Source organism: Euprymna scolopes, chromosome 28, assembly GCF_053919585.1.
Source record: "Euprymna scolopes isolate OS-2025 chromosome 28, ASM5391958v1, whole genome shotgun sequence".
Taxonomy (NCBI): Eukaryota; Metazoa; Mollusca; class Cephalopoda; order Sepiida; family Sepiolidae; genus Euprymna; species Euprymna scolopes.
In genome coordinates, this window is record NC_136509.1 from 24,537,346 (window position 1) to 24,558,639 (window position 21,294).

Consider the following 21,294-nt stretch of genomic DNA (forward strand, 5'->3'; position numbering starts at 1 on the left):
TAATTGACAAGAGGCCGACCCCTCGGGTTAATACCACCAACAAAATGGAGAGAAAAATAATACTAAATTTTCTATGAATAAGTTGTCTTAAAGTAAGTCCCAGGAAAAAAAAAATACAGGGCTCTACATTGCGAGTGAAAGTCATATTTGCAAGTGATTTTTCAAAGTGGTGACTAGAAATAATGAAACACTTATCTTTTGGCGATTACATTTTTTTCACTGACAATCTTTCAAAGCTCACTACTGAGTGAAAAATATTCTTTCAACTTTTTTTTTTTAATAAAACGAACAAAATTATTTAAACAATAAAAGTGTAATAGAATAAATTTTTTTTTTTAATGAAGGCTGTTTAAAAAACATCTGAAGAAATTAGAATGTTTATATCTTCAAATATCAACATAAAATTTATTGTATATTTAGAATTACACTTATAAAAAAAAAATACAAAAAACTTTATTATGTACATAATCGTCACAGAATGAAGATGTCATATTCCAAAAATCATGTGGGTTTTGCTAGTGACTTTTCTATTTGGCTAGTAAACGAAAATATTTAGCTGTCAAGGGTCAACTAAAGATAAAATTGCTCATAGAGCCCTGTTATAACATTATTCAGTTTTCTAAACTTTCATATTAAAATGTAACTTTGCTCCTGACTAACCAATTTTCATTTGTTATTGTATATTTGTAACATAGCGTGGACGTGCGTAGGATGGCTGTATGCAAGTGACAAGCCGTGTGCAAAGTGACGTCATGGCAAGGGGGGGGGAAAGACATAAAAAGACGACACGTGTGCAGACCAGAGATCATGTTTTATTCGGTTAACTCGTGTGTAACGTTGTACCATGTTATAATGTACTCTGTACCACTTTAATTTTAAAATTACTTACTTCAGCACAGGTGACCCCTAATATAAAATATTTTAAAACTAGCGGAGAAAGGGGGGGGGGCTTAACACTTAAATATGATATTTTAATTTGTCCAGATTTCGTATATATATATATATATATATATATATATATATATAGTCATGATTTCAAAGTAAAAGTAAAAAAAAAAGAAAAAAAAAATATTTGGGTGCCATCAGCTAGAATCGAAACCAAAAGCAAAACTGTAGCATTCAACGCTGGTGACGTTACCACTTTATCAACATGACACGCATATGAACAGTTTAAAAATTGAAAAACTAAAATGAAGGTACAAAATGTATGACAAATATTTTTAATTTGGGCCCATTTTTGACCCTTTAAAACCTATATTTATATAAAGTCTTGAGCATTGAAATTAAGTGTAGTCAATCCAACCAAGACGGTGACTTTGCGAAAATGTAGACATAAAAACCGACTCCTCCTTATAAAAAACTGCACAGTTGAGGGTGAAGGAATTAACGTCTTTGGCCAATTTTTCGATATTTGTCATCCGAAAGATTGAACATGAAAATGATATAAATCTAGTCAGGATCCGTTGGGTGTGTCAAAAGTTTTTGGCAGGCATACAAACACACACACATATTTTGCCTTTTATATATTAGACTAGCGGGAGGGGGGGTGTTACCCGGCATTGCCCGGGTGTTTGGAGGCATATGTGGTTTTGGGTAAATAAAAACACCCGGGTGTTTGTGTAAGGGGGGTGGGGGTAAAATAATAAAAAAAAAAGAGGTTTTGGTAGGTAAGTATGAAGGATCGAAGCCGAACTCTTGAGTCAAAGTTGGAAATTAAAGTGTTAAAAAAAAAAACGTTCATCGTTAACCTCTGGGTCACCACGAAATAGTAACGGAAACATGTTTGAATTTATTTAAGTATTAAGGAATTAGCAGGTGCTCGTACTTAATGACTTGATGAGGTCAACTTTGACTGCGGGGGAGGGGGGGGAGTATTTTATTTACTGCGGGGGGGGGGCAGCTTTTTTTTATATTTTTTTTATTTCCCCAAGATGTTGGGAGGGAGGGGAACCAGCTCCCCATAAAAAGGAGATTGTCCAAATTAAATAGTAATTGTCTGATATAAGGAGAAACTCCACATTGATCACAGCTGATTGCTTTCGGACGTTTCCGGAAAAATACCGCCAGAATTAGTTTCGCTTTTATTATACGAAAAAGCTTAATGCACATGCGGCGATCAAAACATATTGAATATTTTTCTTTTCAAAGTTGAGCAAATTAAATAGACAGGCAACCCCCGTTGTTAACTCATAGATATTATCATTTAGACGTGATATAAAAAGTTTTAAGAAGTGAGTCGACCGATCGCTTCTCGGGGAAAAAAGCCTTTCTCGGACATACACAAAAAGCAAACACACATACATACACACATTTTTGCTTTTTTATATATAGATTTAGACTGGGGGATCAGTTTCTTCTATAAATTTATTTTTTTACCACTAACCCCAAATCTGACTGGAATGATAGTAAAAAACCATACCCAATCATTTTAAAAAGTTAATATTAACCCCTCCCCTTAAAATGCCCAGAAAACTGCTCTAAAACACTAGAATAGCTCAGAAATTCAGGTCATCTCTTACATTAAATTTATATGTAAAACTCTAAATTCTAAAAGGATTCATGTTTTCCTTTCATGTTTTTCAGGGTGTGCACATGTAATCCGTAGAAAAACTAGAATCTCACTTTTATTTAGAAGGATTTGTTGAAGACTTTCATACACTACTACAACAATAATCCACTTAACTTTTATATTTACACTAGCGGGGTGTACCCGGCGTTGCCCAGGTGTTTGTAGATGTGTGTGTGTTTGGCGGGAGGGGGTAAAATCAGAACAAAAAGGAAACTTAACGATAGCGATTTTAAAAATGGGGGGGGGGAAAGAGGGAGGTTGGTGGTAGGTAGGCGCGAACTCGGAGCCTTGAGGCCAATAGGCTGAGCCTGAACACCTGCTCTACGGCAACAGTGGCAATGTAAGAGTGATTAAAAAGTGAGTCAAGTCAAAGAGGTTTGATTGACAGGTGGCCGCTTAATGAGGTCATCGCGGGAGCGTTATGCTGACATAAGCAATGGCTATTCAGTGGTGAATATTTTTAGTGCAGGAGCTTTTCATGATTTTTTTTGGGGGGGAGTGGGGAGGAAGGAAGGAAGGAAGGAAGGAAGGAAGGAAAAGCGGCTCCCCTGTTTATTATTAGGGGAGGAGTAATAAAGCAATTGTCTGATATGACGGTGCAGCCAACATTGACCAATCGAATAGTTTTGTCTTTTTTTTTATTTTTATTATTATTATTATTATTATTATTATTATTATTATTATTATTATACCGAAAAATGAAAGCAACACACGGCAATCCAAAAATGTGGAATATTTAACGTTTCAAAGTCGGGCATATTAAATAGACAGGCGACCCCCCCCCCGTTGTTAAGTCGTCGATATTATGATTTAGATGTGATATAAAAAGTTTTAAGAATGAGGGAGCCGAGCGAGCAGCCCCCCCCCCAGAAAAAAGCCTTTTGCGGACACACACAAAAAGTGCACATACATACATACATACATACACACACACATTTTCGCTTTTATATTTATAGATGAAAATATAAGGTTAAATATGAAACAAAATATTAGAAAAACATTTTTGTAAAATATATTTAAAAAAATTTTTCAATTATTTAAAAAAAAATATATATATACACATTTTTTGTTGGCAGACAAATTTTCAGTCTTCATCAGCTGTATTTGGCTGAAAGAATATAAACTTGACTGATAAAATTGCTTCAGTTATGACCAGATTACTCGATTTGAGTTTATAGCCTTTTATCAGCATATTGAGAATTTGCTTTTATGAGCAAACAACTACTTAGTTGTAAAGCAAGTTAACACTACTTAACAAACAGGATATTCCTCAAGATCGAAGAAACGCTGCCTGCCAAAATGTATTTAGTGTAGAAGTGTGAAAACCCTTGAAGTCTACTAATTCATTGAAGGTTTTTTGTCAATGACCAAATTGGGGGTGGGGGACAAATTTTTTCTTTTTTGGCACAAGTAAAATAAATTTACATTTTTTTTTATGTTATTATTATGAATACAGAATTAATATCATTAGTTGCTTAAAAAACAAAAACAAAAAAGAACATGTTCATCATTTTATATTAAGTGCCAAAAATGTAAAATTAAGTTTAACATGTTTTTGGAATCAGAAATTAGAGTAAATTTTTTCTGATTCCAATACCCTGAAAAGTTCAGATTTTTCCGATTCCGATTAATTGTCCCAACACTAGTATATACTCTCAGTGGACAATTATTGAAAGAAACAAACAACAAAAAAACCGCTTTATCGATGTTCTCACGAATATTCATTTATTAAACTTTCTACTTTGAGATGTTTCTTGTTATTTTCTTTTAACTTCACTAATTGAGACGTTATTTTATACTGGCTAAGCTTAATTTTTGTTTCCTATCACTTTGGACGGAAGGGACACAATTAAATCTGCAACATAAAAAAAATAATAGGGTGAACAGAAGCGTATTTCGTTTTCTTCATAGAAGACCAACAAAAATAAAACCTCATAAAAATCTATTCATTTTTAACAATCGACGTAACCAAATTAATTATTCAAATTGCAAAAAAATAAATAAAATAAATAAAATAAAAAAAGCAACATTCTTGCAGCATAATAGAAAGTAACCATTTTTAGTAGGTTTCATCCACAACTTGTCCAAGTGCCAAAAAGTTAACAAATAGAAAGTATCAGTTGTATAGAAAGAAACGTAAGTGTGCTATATTAGGGTAAAGAAGAATTTTGATTCACGGCCAAGAAATTAGAAACAATGGGCAATGTCTGCAAAGATCAAGCAAGGATTGTCCCCCCTCCCTCCCACCGATACAACATTGCAACATCTCATCAAGAAATAAATCGATGCCAGCCGTGTCATTTATTAGTTTTTATATACGTTAAACAACTTTAAAAAGTTAGAGAGGCGATAAAAAAAGACTAAGGTTTATATCTACCAGTGTTGGAACGATTAAGCGGAATCAGGAATAGGAAAAAAATCAGATTCTTTTAAAGGAATCTGAATCGGATAAAGTGATGCCTATTCTCTGATAACCCCTCCCCCAAAAGTTTCATTTTTGTATTTGTTTAAAACTTATTTACGATACTAATGATTAAATGATATTTACAGAATTTAAACTACCAGCAAAACAAAGATCTATAGATTACCCCCTTCCTCAAACAAGCGTATTTTTACGTTTCCAAAAAACATATGCACACATATAGGTATTTATGGTGATCCTCCCAACCCTACCCCACCCTGCATAAAAACATAAACAACTCTAAATATTGAGAGTTTTGAAAAGAATTGAAATCAGAATCGTTAATTGTATCGGAATCAGAGAATTGGTAATGGTACTGAAATTGAGGTAAAATATTGGAATTATCCCATGACTAATATCTACATTATTTCCTTCTTAATTCTGTTTTGGTATTTACTCCTGCTAACGCATGCCATCGTCAAGTATCTCGACTGTATACTCAGCAATGACGGCAACATCCACGGTGGAGTCACTGCGCATATCAATATGACGTCATTCAAATGGTGCAGAATCACCAACTTTTTGTGACTGACGGATCAGTGCCCACCTAATGTTTAAAATCTATCAGACTACTGTGTAACCCACTACTTTGTACAGATCTAAGTGCTTGCCTACAGTGAGGAAGGCAGAGTAAAAAGTTGTCGTCACAGAAACTACAATGCTCTGCTGGATCTTTGTCTGATCACATCTGTACGTACAATATTCAAAGGTTATAAAGAGTCAATAAATGAACATTTTGATGAGTTAAATATTATTATTATTATTATTATTATCATCTTTATATTAATATCGTAATTCGCTTGGGCCGTTATCATGCTGTGCTTACCTACAAACATAAGCGGAATATTCCAACACATTTGATTAACTAAATTAGTGTCAATGCAAGGCAAAAAACCTAGCCATATTCTGATTGGCCGAGAAAAACGCATGCCAGCAATCTCGCTACCCAACCAAAACGTTAAAAGAATATGGCGGATATGTCTTATAATTCAAACGTGATTTTCCACAACAAACAACCGTCAAATTTACAATAAAAGCATTGGGTTACAATTTACAGGTATGTGAAAACGTTTATTTATTAAAACTTCATTTTAAGCTTCCAATTTTTTTTTCTTAAATATATTCTTATATCCACCATCGAAATAAAAATGGACTATTCTCGTCGCCTATCGCCTATCAATTATCTTGTTGTTATTATTATTACTACCACTACTACTACTACTACTACTACTACATACATTTTTATCATGTATTTAATGTAAATATCTATTTAATTTGAATAGTTTCTATAACTTTGTAATTAACCATTTTTTATCAGTTTGCCTTACCTTTTATTTACTGCCGGACTTGAATCAAACAGGAGATCAAGGGACAAATAGCGTGGCTACCGTAATATGACGATGGTCACTCAAATAGCGTCCCATTATGACTACTGCGAGCAAAGGCAACACGATAATTGTAACTTCTTCACTTTTTGAATTTGTTTATTTCCTCCTTGTGTCTACATTCCTATTTGAGATGTTTTCTCCTGTCTCCTTTTTACATGTTATCTATTTCTTCCTTTGTAGTTTTCACACTGATTATTCAATAACATTGATAAAATCAGTATGAAACATCAATTTTTTTTCTGTTTCTTTCATGGCTGGCATATAGTTACAGAGGTGCTACCATATCGTGCGCCAATCTAATTAAGGGCAAGAGGAATGAATGGTTCAAGTGGTTCTTTTTTTTTTTACATCACCACTTATCAAGGGCCAGAGGCCACTCGAGGATAAGATTTAAAGAGTGTACAGTAGGCAATAATCGTTAGTCATGGAAATTCAGTAAATTTGTTAACTTAAGTGGAACTGCTCATCATAAACTTGTTGAATATAACCATATTGTAGTCAGCTGGAAAGCAAGCAAATAGAAGACAGTTCCACAGGTATGCAGTTCTAAGAAAGAAACTTTGTTCATGGAATCTACGTTTAGGCGCAGATAAAGAGTGCGGTTCGGACATGTGTTGAGGGCCGCCACCGACATCATGAAATTCATTTAAAGTTGCCAGGAGACAATCAAGAGGTAAACAATAATCTCTGGAAAACAGCCTTCATCTGAATCAACGAAATATTGGACCAAGTGGGGGCAAAGATACTTCCATTCAACCCAAACAAGGTACTTGGATGTAAGGGTCTACAAGGCAAGACCATGTCTACAGTGATATTATGCAATGAGTTGTGAAGCGAGATGTCTGTTTAAATTATATTTCTGTACGTTAATATAGTCAGTGAAGCAGGAAAGAGAAAAGGAGCTCCAACGTCTAGCAGTTTGGGGGAAGAAACTATTAAAATAGAAGGCTTTCCGGCATCTAGAGACCCCTAAAGTGAAAAGGGCCGGATTTTGATGCTCGTTGGGAGTATTTACGCCGAAAGAGTACAAATGCTATGAGTTCACATTAAAGTACTTGTAAAATGGGCACAGAGATGCAACACTGCAGTGATGGGACAGAGATTGGATTTTGGCCGACACTATGAGACCGTTAGATTTCAGACCCCCCCCCTTTTTTTTAAAACCCTGTCTAAGAGTGGATACATCAGCCCAGATGCGGCAACAATATTCCATACATGGGCGAATCGTAGCTTTGTAAAGGTATAGGATGCTCTCTGGTGCAAATAATTTTCTAGCATTGTAGAGGGAGCCCACCTTCTTTGCAGCAGCCCTGGCAATGTCCTCAATGTATTTGTTTCAATTCATGTTGCCTGTGATATTAGACCGAGGCATTTGAAAAATGGGTTCTCACGTAGGATGTTATTTGTCATGACAATCGTTGGTTGAGAAGGGGTTTTTTTTCCTGCTTTTCCTCTGGACTGTTCCTTGCAGCATGATCTTTGCAAATCCTGAGCATGTTATGTGCCCATACCATCTGTTTCCTCTTTTTAGTTTTTTTTTTTATTGAGCTTCTTCCCCAAAATGCAAACTCTAAATAAATCATAAATCTCTTGTCTCTTATCTATCTTCTTCATTTTTCTTTCCTTAGAGATCAACCCATAATGGGGGGGGGTTGATAATGAAAACAAATCAATAAGCACTCTGAACCTACAACATCAACATTTCTTTCAGTGATTGACGCCATTATCTATTTTTCTTAAATAAAAAAAAGAAGAAAGAATTTACTATTGAAAGAAAGCGAAGAAAAATGATTTTCTCAACTTTTTACACCCCACCCCCACCCATCCTCCTCCACGCCTGCCAACCAAAGATTAAGTTTCTCCTGCGGTCAAAGGCACCTTTTAAACCAACATTCACTTCCTGTAATGAAGCAATTATTTAGAAGGCCAAAGAGTCCTACCATATCAGTTGATTGCTATGAACAACCAGATGGGGTCAACTCAGGGAAACAAGCCACAAATGCTCAGGTGCTCTTCGGGCCTGATTAGGTTACTTATTAATACCGACCAAAATATAGTTTCCAATATCTTCTAAAAAAAAATAACAGAGTATCTCTGTTAAGGAGGTTATGTCTGCAGTCAAATTTTGTATTATTTGGATTCTTTAGACTACTGTTCTCATCTTGAATGTTATTTACACAACGTTTCGGTCAATATAACCTTCGACCTTCTTCAGGTGTATCTTGTCAAATTCTAAAATCTTGGCAACACTCAAAATACAATTGCAAATTTCTTAGGGCTTCTACCCAGTCTTGGCTGATAGAACAAGAGCATGCTACCCCTATGGATTAAATAAAGGGTTCCGTTCAAAATTCCATGCAGATTTCAGAGTTTGACAGAAACATTCCCGAGTTGAAGAATGTCGGAAGTTACATCGACCAAAACGTTGTGTAAATAGCATGCAAAATGAAAACAGTAGTCCATAGAATCCAAGTAATAGGAATAATTAATCCTCATCTCAAAATTTAAGAAACGTAATAACATTTGAATTTGTCAATATGTTTGTGTACAGTCTAGCATCCATATTGCTTGACCAATCTTCAACAAACTTGGTCAATATATCGGTCCTGGTGTAACTTTGAAATTATTTAATTTTGAGATACCTAAGTCAAAAGTTATGAAAAATGTGAACGTCACACATTTAGTAATGACTTAGGTTCTGTTCATAGACACTCTCTGCTGGGCCCATACTGCAGCCAATGAAGTCTCACAGCTCATATGATCTTGACTATGACAACTGTAATTTTCATGCAAAATTTCAGTATTGACATTTAGGATTATTTGTACGATTAAAATTGAAGAAAGAAGGGGTCATCGGTAAAAGACTAGCTCCATACCTGAACTAATGCACTAATCAAACCTACTCCGAGATCCATAGTATTGACAAAGATAAACATCTCACTTTACAGTAATAAAAGGTAGATATTAGGTTGATAAAATTCAATATAAGATAGTAAAATTCCAAATGTTGAAAATAGATCACTTTTCCTACTCCCTCTACCCATCCAACCCATTTCCTCTAACCTTTCTTTTACGCTTTCTATCTTTTATCCCTTTTTATTATATTTTTTTTCTCCATTCTTTTTTAGAAAACAAAGATTTTGTCTAAAGAATGACTGTTTAAAATCAGGTTTTATTATACAATGAAGCTGGATTTCTACAGAAGTCGCAGAACATGTATGCACATATGTAGCCAATAGTATAAATAAATTATATATATGACTACTTAATTTTATCAGATAAATTAATATATGGAAATATAATCTTAATGCGTAAGTTTTCAGTATTTACTTCAACAGTGCTCAATACATAGGTAGAGCTAGGTAGTAAGTTATAAAAATATATATGGCAATTAAGCTACACAGTATATTCCGCGTTTCATTCTTGTGAGTCTGATGAATTCTCCCGAGAATGAAACGCGGAATATTCTGTGTAGCTTAATTGCCATATATATTTTTATAACTTACTATATATATATATATATATATATATATATATATATATATATATTAGTAAGTTGTGTGTGTGTGTGTGTGTGTGTGTGTGTGTGTGTGTGTGTAAAAGTTCCTGAATTTTGGAATCAGGTTACTTTGATGCATCCTCGTGCATAACATCCTAGTTCCTGTGTGGTTCAATATTTGATCCAAGTGGAAATCACTGTAGTGGATTGGAGAGAACAGGAAGGTAAAGGAGTAACAGGAAGGTAAAGGAGTAACAGGAAGGTAAAGGAGTAACAGAAAACCAAAGAAGCTGTAGATCATATGAAACAGGAAATAGTGTGAGTGGGATATTTAAAGAGAAGAGGAAGAAACGGGGGGGGGGGGGAGATTTAAGGCAATAAAAACGTCCAAGAATACCTACATATTTGATGATGGATGGATACATACCAAAGAGTGAAAACTAGAAATTCCAACTTTATTTCAAGAAAATCGTTGGTTGGTTGTTATATCAATCCTTTTGGGGTTATTTAATGCAGAATCCAGTAATTTTGGAAAAAAGTTCTTATGTTTAAGTTCTTTATATCCTCAAGTATTTACTTAAGGTCCTGCTAGTATATATATATATATATATATATATATATATATATATATATATATATATATATGTGACCTTGTGTGTGTGTGTGTGTGTGTGTGTGTGTGTGTGTGTGTGTGTGTGTGTGTGTGTGTGTGTGTGTGTGTGCATGCGCAGATGGACTCTGCCAAACTACTGTCAATTTTTGGTGTATAAGTTTGAAACTTGATATATAGGGGATTTGGACGTGTGAAACAGATTCGATTTGGTTTCCAGCCAGTAAAAATGGTTGCTAAGAGTGAAAACTGAATAACAGGCACATGTCAACCTAATGTGTACCCTCGATGCATGCACAAGTATACATTTATATGTAAAGTGTGATAATTTTTAAAGTTTTGATATCCATCTATCCTTAGGTCATATGGTAGCGAATATGGTAGGAAAGTTAAAGCAATTCACAAAGTCCTTATTCTGCGAAGTTTCAAAGAAAGCCAGTTTATTGCAATTTATGACCAAATATAATTGTTTCATCCAATGCATCAACCAGCAAATTTCTAGCTTTGCTACAATTATAATTTCTTTCTGTCCTCTGATGAGAAGAATAGCAAGAGTGGCATTCTTTGAAACTCCGTGGAGTAAGTACTTTAAAATTGTTTTTGGAGTATTCTGTCGAATAATATATTTTAATTGTAAATTTTAATTTACAGTTTTAAATTCCTTTATTTTCCTCTATAATAAGCTCTACTTTATATTTTGTCTGTATTAAGCTTTTTTATTTGGTTGGGATTAATTTATTAATATATAAATATCAACATTTATATCAAATTGAAGTTTGCCTTGGATTATATTGGGTAAGCATTTCTTTTCTGCTGTATTGATTGTTTCTTTGTGTATATATATATATATATATATATATATATATATATATATATATATATATATATATATATATATATATATATATATTATACTATAAGTGTGTGTGTGTGTGTGTGTGTATATATATAGTACGGCATAATCACGTTGACACACCGGTTCCCGTCAGATCACCGAAGTTAAGCAACGTTGAGCCTGGCTAATACCAGATGGGTGACCATTTCGGAATTCTAGGCGCTGTACGTGCTTTCCGCCTATCTCGGCATTGTTTCCAGTCGTCCTGAACCTCCATTTGCCACTGGTATTCAACAATATTGACTCAGAATTGATATGGTTGGAGATTGCGCAACTCTTGCCACAAAAATTTCACGCGCAGGCACTCTTACCGTGGGTATCCATAGTCTGTCAAGACTTAAGGAAGCCTTGTATATATATACATATATATATATATATACACACACACACATTTATAGTTTCCTTCCCGATATGGGTATGAATTCTAACACTGTTTCCTTGTCACTTACGCATGGTTGATGATCGTTTTCTTCTTCTGCATTTTTCCTGAAGATGTCCCCTGCAATAAGGGACGAAACGTTGATCACCATTTTATAAGTTCATTCGTTTTTTTCTTTTTTTAAAACAACACAACGTCAACCATCGCTGGTATTTTTATTCATATATATATATATATATATATATATATATATATATATATATATATATATATATATATACACACAGGGTGTCTCAGAAGTCGCACACCATATACTTTTTTGTGTTTCACATTTAATTGAATATGTGTGAGAAAAAACCATCGAGCCATACCACTGTCTGCCGTTTGAGCAAACTGTTCCAAGAAACTGGCTCAGTTACTGACAGTGAGAGATGTGGTTGACGAAAGAGTACAACTGATGAAGAGACATCAACTATGGTTTCTTCGAATGTTGCTAGAATCCCCTTTAAATCTGCAAGGAAAATAAGTCAGGAGCTAACGATTAGAAAATCATCAGTACATCGCGTTCTTAAGACAAACTGAACGTCAAAAGATCAATACTGAAACTCTCAATACAGTTTTATAAAGAGAATTGATGCATGGATCAATGCAGAGGGTGAGCAATTTGAGCACATGTTATGACGAATATGATGAAGAAAATAAGTATTCTTATTAAATAATAGAAAATCTACTGTTTATAATAAGCACTGTTGATATGGATGCAAAATTTAAAAAAATATAACGGTTTAAATACCAAGCAAGTGCAGGATCTCTTTCAATAAATAAACATTTTTATTTATTAAAATTAAATTCGATATTTCGATTCAGAACAGAAACTTCATCAGGAAAATAAAGTTGTTGTTTTTTTACATGCCATAACAGTTGTTTCTAAAAAGAAAAATAAAGAAAAATAAAAGAAATTAATGTTTGGTTTTTATTCATTTCTAAGTTTATCGTCTTATTCTCCTCTACATAAGATATGCAATAGTTTTGTTGAAATTAACATGATTCAATAAAGTAAATTATCAAAACTTTTTAAAATATATTGATTAATTTTCAAGAGAGGTGATCCATCTATATCTATATATATAAAAGGCAAAATGTGTGTGACCATTTCGTGTATGTCTGGCAAAGGCTTTTCTCGCACACGGTCCCGGGTTCGTTACTATCGCTTAAAACTGTGTATATAGGTCCTATATAATAATATCTAAGAATTAGGAAATCGCGTAGCATATAGATTTATTTACGTCGATTTTTAAAAAATTATTGCTATTTTGGCTTCTCGCATGTTGATTGGGCTTTTTAGTATAAATAAAGTGAAACTAAACTCAAACGACGTCTTCGGCATTGCGCCGGGAAAAACGTCCAGAAGCAATCAGCTTTGATCAGACAGTTGTGGGAGCTGCTTTCCCCCTCCTCAACATCTATTGGGGTAAGAAACAATTAAATTTGGGTAAACAAACCCAAACGCTGCGTGACTTCTATTTGACCTTCTTAATTAGGTCAAATGGAAGCAGCAGAGTTAACTTTTATTGTGCACGCCTGTTTTTATAGTTAAATAACCTGCTTAATGTTCTCTGTCGCCGTGGCTCAATGGTTAACGTAGCACGTTTTTTTTTTTCACACATTAATTTCCAACTCAAGGGTACGGGTTCGATTCTCATACTTACCTACCAAAACATTTTTTTTTTTAATTATTTACCCCCCCCCCCCCCGGAGTTTTGATTTACCTCAAAACACCCGGGCATCGCCGGGTACCCCCCGCTAGTCTATATATATAAAAGGCAAAATGTGTGTGACCATTTCGTGTATGTCTTCAAAAGGCTTTTCGAGCACACGCTGCCGGGGTCGTTACTATCGCTTAAAACTGTGTATATAGGTCCTATATAATAATATCTAGGAATTAGGAAAGCGCGTAGTGTATAGATTTATTCACGTCGATTTTTACAAAATTATTGCTATTTTGACTTCTCGCGTGTTGATCGGGCTTTTTAGTATAAATAAAGTGAAACTAAACTCAAACGACGTATTCTCGGCATTGCGCCGGGGAAAAACGTCCAGAAGCAATCAGCTTTGATCAATCTTGTATATCAGATTCAATCTGGACAATTGGGAGCTGCTTTCCCCTCCCCAACATCTGTTGAGGGAAGAAACAGTCAAATTTGGATAAACAAACCCAAATGCTGCGTGACTTCTATTTGACCTTCTTAATTAGGTCAAATGGGAGCAGCAGAGTTAACTTTTATTGCGCACGCCTGTTTTTATAGTTAAATAAATAAATAAATTCTAACCAACGTTGTCTGTCGCTGTGGCTCAATAGTTAACGTAGCATGTTCTTTTTTTTTCACATATTAATTTCCAACTCAAAGGTATGGGTCGATTCTCATACTCACCTACCAAAACATTTTTTTTAATTATTTACCCCCCCCCCCCCTGGAGTTTTGATTTACCTCAAAACACCCGGGCATTGCCGGGTACCCCCCGCTAGTCTATATGAAAGGCAAAATGTGTGTGTGTTTGTATGTCTGCCAAAAACTTTCGACACAGGCGTTGGATTTTCACGAGATTGGTATCGCTTTAAAGCTCAACCCTTCGGATGACAAATATCGAAAAATTGGCCAAAAACATTAATTCCTTCACCCTAAACTGGTCAGTTTTCTACAAGGAGGGGTCATTTTTTTTTCGTCGCCATTTTTGCAAATCATTGTATTGGTTGGATTGACTTCGCTTAGTTTCAACGTTCCAAACTTCCAGTCGGATGATGGAGGCATCGGCAAAGACACCACTTTTTTTTTTTTTTTTCCTTCTTTGTGTTACGGGTTCGAGCCTGCCTGCTAACACATTTATTTTTTCTCCCACTCTCTCTCCACCCAAACTACCTACTATTGATTCGCCCCTCCCTACTACCAATTTAAAAAAAAAGTGACATCTTACCGCTACACTATGAGGCTATAGGAAGCGTAAAGCATTCAAATTTAGCGATGTCAATCAAAAAGTTGACTTGCTAAGTGAATACGCAGGTGCAGAAATAAACGTTGGCTAAAGGCCAGTTCAGCTTTCTGCCGTTTCATTTATTTGTTTCCTCACAATGTTTGGGAAACCAAGCTCCACCGAAAAAGGGGGAACTCTCAAATGAATAGCAATTGTCTGATATGAAGGGTTTTCCCCCACATTGATCAAAGCTAATTGCTTTCAAGATGTCCGGCACGAAAGGCCGCTGACTGCTTTCCATCGGTGAGGTTTGCTTTATTGATACAAAAAAGACCAACACGCAAAAAGACGAAATAGCAGGAATTTTATAAAAGTCGATCAAGGTAAATGTAGACATGATGTGCGTTCACAAATCATAGATATTATAATTTAGGGAGTATATAAAAAGTTCTAAAACATAGTAACTCCCTCCTCTCGAGAACCCCTGCAAAAAAAGCCTTTGCTGGACATACAAAAACGTGCGCGGACGTTTTAGCGAGGGGTACCCAGCATTGCCCGGGTGTTTGGAGGTGTGTGTGTGTGTGTGTGTGTGTGGAAACTCCGGGGAGGGGGGGGTTAAAATAAAAAAAAATGTTTTGGTAGGTAAGTATGAGGCTTGAACCCGAACCCTTGAGGTAAAGTTGTAAATTAAAGTGTGAAAAAATAAAAGTGTGACGTTAATCATTGCTCCACCGCGAGATGCTAACGGAAAGACGTTTGAATTTATTTAATTACTTAAATTAGCAGGTGCACGTTTTAATGAGTTAATGAGGTCAACTTTTGACTGCGGGGTAGCATTTCATCTAGTGCGGGAATGCTTTTCCCCAAGACATTGGGGGTAGGGGGAAAAATTATAGGAAAAGGCCTAACCTACATGCGGCGAGCGAAAACTGTTGAATATTTATCTTCCCGAAGTCGAGCAAATTAAATAGAGAGGCAAGCTCCGTTGTTAACTGTGAGATATTAAGATTTACATGTGATATAAAAAAGTTTTAAAAAGTTGTGAACCGACTGACCGCTCCTCTGAAAAAAGCCTTTCTTGGCCATATACAAAAAGCGAACAGACATTTTCGCTTTTATATATATACAGATCACACACACACACACACACACACACACACACACGCACACGCACACACACACACACACATGCGTACATTAGTATATAACGATTGCAGTAATTTTCTTCAATTTCGATACAATTATCGATTCTGTTCTAAATTTCTAAATTCCCAATTCTGATTTTTTTTTTTCTAAATATACATATATATTTGGGGGAGGAGGGTTAGGGTTACTGCAAAAGCTGATCTAATATGTGCATACACTTGTAGGCAGGGAGGGTGATCTATAGATTTTAGTTTTACTAGTAGTTTAAAATCAATCAATATTTATTTCATCATTACTATGAATCATACAAAATTAATTTGTAAACAAAACAAACAAATGAAAGCAAGGAATCGTTTCAGCAGATAATGAGCACAATTTTTTTTTTTTTATTCCAATACCTAATTTCCAATTGTTTCGACTGCCAGTTCCAATTAATAATCCCAACACTAATATATCTTATTGTATTATGTATATAACATATACATTAATGTTGCGATGATTAATCAAAAATCGAGAAAAAAAAAAAAAAAAAATATTGGAACTTTTGGGGTATCAGAATCGGTCAATTTTGTGCCTATTTTCTGATGCCAAAAACGATTCCTTTCTTTGTTTTTTCATTCGATTTTCTTTACAGAAAAATATTCTACCATTGATAGCAATACTAAAATAATGAATGTCTATTGATTATAAACTATCAATAAAACTAAAATCGATAGATCATCCCTCACAAGTGTAATTTTACATTTAAGAAAATATCTGCACATTTGTGTTTTTATGAAATCATGAAAAATACCTATATATATATGTATATATATATATATATATATATATATATATATATATATATATATATATATATATATATATAAGCTGAACGTCTGTGTGCGTGTCTGGTCCACAAAGTATGGAAATAAAAAATGTAAAAAAAAAAAACGTTTACAAGTGTTTTCGATACATAAAAAAACTTTGATAAGTATGTTTTAACTAAAATAGGGATGGTATAATAAAATTGTGGGGGTCTGCATTCACGCCTGGCCTGTATAGAATGGAAATAGGCACAAACTTTAATAAAGACTTTTCATATCTATCTGCGTAAGTATACTTTGATAATCATGTTTCAGCTTGAAGAAATATGGTATAATAAAATTATGATATGTTCGTTTGCGCCTGACCTCCATAGAATGGAAATATGTCACAAAGTTTAACAAAGTTTTTTAATATAGATCCACAGAATATTGTGATAAGTATTTCAGTGTGAACAGGTATGGTATAATAAATTATGGGTTTTATCTATTTTATTTTTACTTTCATCATATTTTGCTTTGGCGTTGATACCCCCAAATTCGAAGCTATCTCTTTATAACCCTTTCTTTTCATAACCTATCATACTTTCATAAATCAGAGTCCATTCTCTGTAGGCTGTTTTTGAACGCAGTCAACGACGGGTACTTTTGCTAATATATATATATATATATATATATATATATATATGTATGTATATATATATATATATATATGTATGTATATATATATATATATATATATATGTATGTATATATATATATATATGTATGTATATATATATATATATATATATGTATGTATATATATATATATATATATATATATATATGTATATATATATATATATATATATATATATATATGTATGTATATATATATATATATATATATATATATATATATATGTATATATATATATATATATATATGTATGTATATATATATATATATATATGTATGTATGTATGTATATATATATATGTATGTATGTATGTATATATATATATATATATATATGTGTATGTCATTGTATTATGTATAAAATATATATACATATCTCATTGTATTATATCATAAAATCATAACTATATATTGGGTCCAATATAATCTTATATATAAGGCTAAATGCGTGTGTGTGTGTGTGTGTTTGTATGTCTCGCAAAACTTTCGACAGAGGTGACGGATCCTCATGAGATCGGTATCATTTTGAAGCTTGATCCTTCGGATGACAAATATCAAAAAATTGGCCCAAAACAATTCCTTCACCTTCAACTGGGTAGTTTTCTGCATGGAGGGGTCAGATTTTCCGACGTCATTTCTGCAAGTCATCTTTTCTTTTCGATTGACTATGCTTAATTTGAACGCTTTCAACTTCCGGTTGCGTCATGGAGCATCGGTAAGACGTCAGATTTTATTTCACTTTCTTTTCCGCCTTCACGTCACAGGTTCAAGCCTGCCAGCCTACTACCAATCTTTTTTTAAAAACATCTCTTTTCACCCTGGCTGCCTACTGTTGTTTTGATTCCCTCTCCCCGCTACTACTTTTTTTTTAACACCTCTCTCCAGTCGGACTTCCTACTGTTATTTTAACCCCACCCCTACCCCACCTCCACCCCACCGCTACACCCGGTCAACGCTGGGTACCTCGCTAGTATAATTATAAATACGAAATCTGCATTAAACAAAATATCATATTTAAGCGTATTTTACGACCGGGCAATGCCAGGCAACCTGCTAGTATGTATGTATATAAACACGGTCGTAAAACACACACACACATTTATACACAAATCAATATTGATTTAGACTGCGATACAAGGTTATGGTTTCCATGTTCCTAGTCGCTCTTAAAAAAATTCAAACTATATCAAATAGAATTTTTGCTGTCATGGTTATATTACAAACAGGGAGAGAGAAAATCCATTTCCTTTTTTCTTTTCATTGCATTTAAAACCGCTTGTCATCACCCAAACTTGAAGATGAGAGAGAGAGAGAGAGAGAGAGGGGAGGGGGGTCAAAACAAAAGGGCGTTTGGTGTTATTACTTTGAATTCATATGGATTCATAATAATTGAGAGTGCAGACCATTTCTTAAAAGGCCATCTGAAATGCAAGCGCGACAAATGAAAGGTTAAGAAAGCTGCCTGTGGCTCACGAGGACATCTGGCTGATAGGAAGTTACTTGTAAGAAGAATGGACGGCAATCGCAAGCATAAGAATGATGTAATTTTTATACAGGTTTCGCATTGGTTTTCTTTTTGACTAAAATACAGATGGGTACATTTTGGTAACAGGTGTGCGGCTAATTGTTTATGTCAGTCAGATGGAACCTGTAATAAACTGATTATTGATTGGAACATCAGAAGAATGTCCCAGATTTGGATGAATTGACTTTTCTATTTTACGGCATATCAACCTTTTTTTTTTTTTTTTTTTTTTTTTTTTTTTTTTTTTTTTTTTTTTTTTTGAGATGTGAAAATATTGTCGGGTAAAACAGGGGTTAAATGTTAAATATGCAATTTAATTAACGAAAAGCTAAATCAAGTTGGAACGAAAAAAAAAAAAAAAACAGTTTTTCTCATTATGTGAATAGTAAATTTGGTCAAAAAGTGAGTTAGCTTTGCAACCGGCATAGGTCACATGAGACAACGATGATTGAAAATTTTTCCCAGAGTTTGAGAAAAGCAAAATCTATTTCAGTAAAAGAGAGAGAAAGAGATAATGTAATATTAGGTACAGTAAAAGAAAGGGGGGGGGGCTTCCCTCTCCTGAGGCAACAGCAAGAGAGAGAAATGCTATATAGTGAGAAAGGGAATATCCCCTCCTGAGGAGAGAGAGAGAGAAACGACCAATGCCCGATTGCGTTGCTGAATTCTCAACACAATATAATCAACTACATTTTGTAGAGAAGAGACTCCATTTTGTTTTCTGGTGCTACCAGATCAGGCTGTCTGAAGATATTGACTTCCTGGGATGAAATGCACCTAACATTGATGCTTTTTGTTTTTTACCTCTTTTTGCAAAACTTAATTATGTTCAGCAAAAACAAAAACAACAACCTACCTTTTCCCCTCCTTTTCCTTCTTCCCATTTCTCTTTCTATCTCCTCCACTTCCTGACTGGTTTCCTAACTTAAATTGTACCAAACATTAATAGTGTATATATACATTCGGTCTCCCATTGCAAAACTAATGTTCTGCAGGGCAGGGAACAAAAACGATAAAAACACTACAAACTAGCGATTGGAGATACAAAGAGTTTGAAGAATAAAAACCTTCTGCAAAATAACTGAATGCAACATGAATATTATTTCCAAAATAACTGGATTTGGTATGAAATAACCCAAAAAGGGTTAATATGCCGTAAAATAAAACAACCAAACCAAACCATTTTGTTTTAAAACAGACTTCAACCTTCAGAGACTATCCCATTGATTACTGTACACAAAATAACCCTTATCCCCCGTGGCATTGATAAGTGATGTCCTCCATGTGGAAAAAAAAAAAAAAAAAAAAAAAAAAAAAAAAGAATTGAAACTGCCTGGACCTGATAATAGAGCCAGCCTAAAAACATTTCGAGTAAAAGTTGCATTTTAAAGTTTTTTTTTGTTTTTTCTTTCTTTCTTTTTTCAACACAACCGCAACAATTTTGTTAATTTTGTAAAATTAATTGTAATTTTTACTCTGAATAATAAGTATTTTTTTTAATTTTTTTTTTTTTTACAACCGTTGAATTATTATTTTTCTTGCTTTACAACCGTTGAATTATTATTTTTCTTGCTTAAAAATGACATCTGTTCCGCAGTGATACAACTCTGCTGACCAACGCTGGACGATTGCCCTCATGGTCTTCATGATCTTGACAATATGAGGTGCAAGATAATCCGACAAAACCCTTCAACCTCTGCAGTCTTCATCAGAGTGGTGACTTTTTGTAAGCAGGTTCCATGTGACACTCGGATCCCAAGAACAGAGGAGGTAATGAGGTACGGAAACGATTAAGTTAAAGGAAGTTGTGGATTCCGTTTCCAAAAGCCCATATAAAACGAACTGATAATTGTAAGAACAAATCCAATGGAGGAGTTGTGAGGCGGAGGGGGGGGGGTGATATCGATGTGGAAGCATTAATCCAATGTAGAATGTTAAATTAGTTCGGTCATGTGAAAAGGATGTTTTCATAAGATCCAAGGACATCAGTTTTAATGGAAATAAGTGATTCACAAAAAGTGGATGGACCTCGAAGGAATCGGAAACAGTTAGTGACTAAATATGCAGTTGGGATTGACGAATCTATACATAAGAAAATTAGCAATTGAAGATACAAAGAGCTTGAAGAATAAAAACCTTCTACAAAATAACTGGATGCAGCATGAATATTATTTTCGAAATAACTAGATTTGTAATTAAAAAATCCGAAAAGGGTTGATATGCCGTAAAACAACCAAACCAAACTCTACAAATAAATATTTGAAGATATAAAGATATATATATATATAGGCTGCCATCTTGTTCTATGAAAGAATCACAATATTAACCCCCAGAACCAGAATTTTGTCAGGATCACCCATATTGAAT

At 34.2% G+C, this 21,294-nt stretch overlaps 1 protein-coding gene and 1 pseudogene across 2 annotated transcripts in view; one reads left to right on the plus strand and one right to left on the minus strand.

The window, feature by feature from the left end:
- LOC145249507 (uncharacterized) overlaps positions 1-21,294 on the minus strand; it is a 451,591-nt gene that overhangs the window by 143,884 nt on the left and 286,413 nt on the right. The gene's annotated exons all lie outside the window — the stretch shown is intronic.
- LOC145249936 (5S ribosomal RNA) lies at positions 11,477-11,593 on the plus strand (annotated as a pseudogene).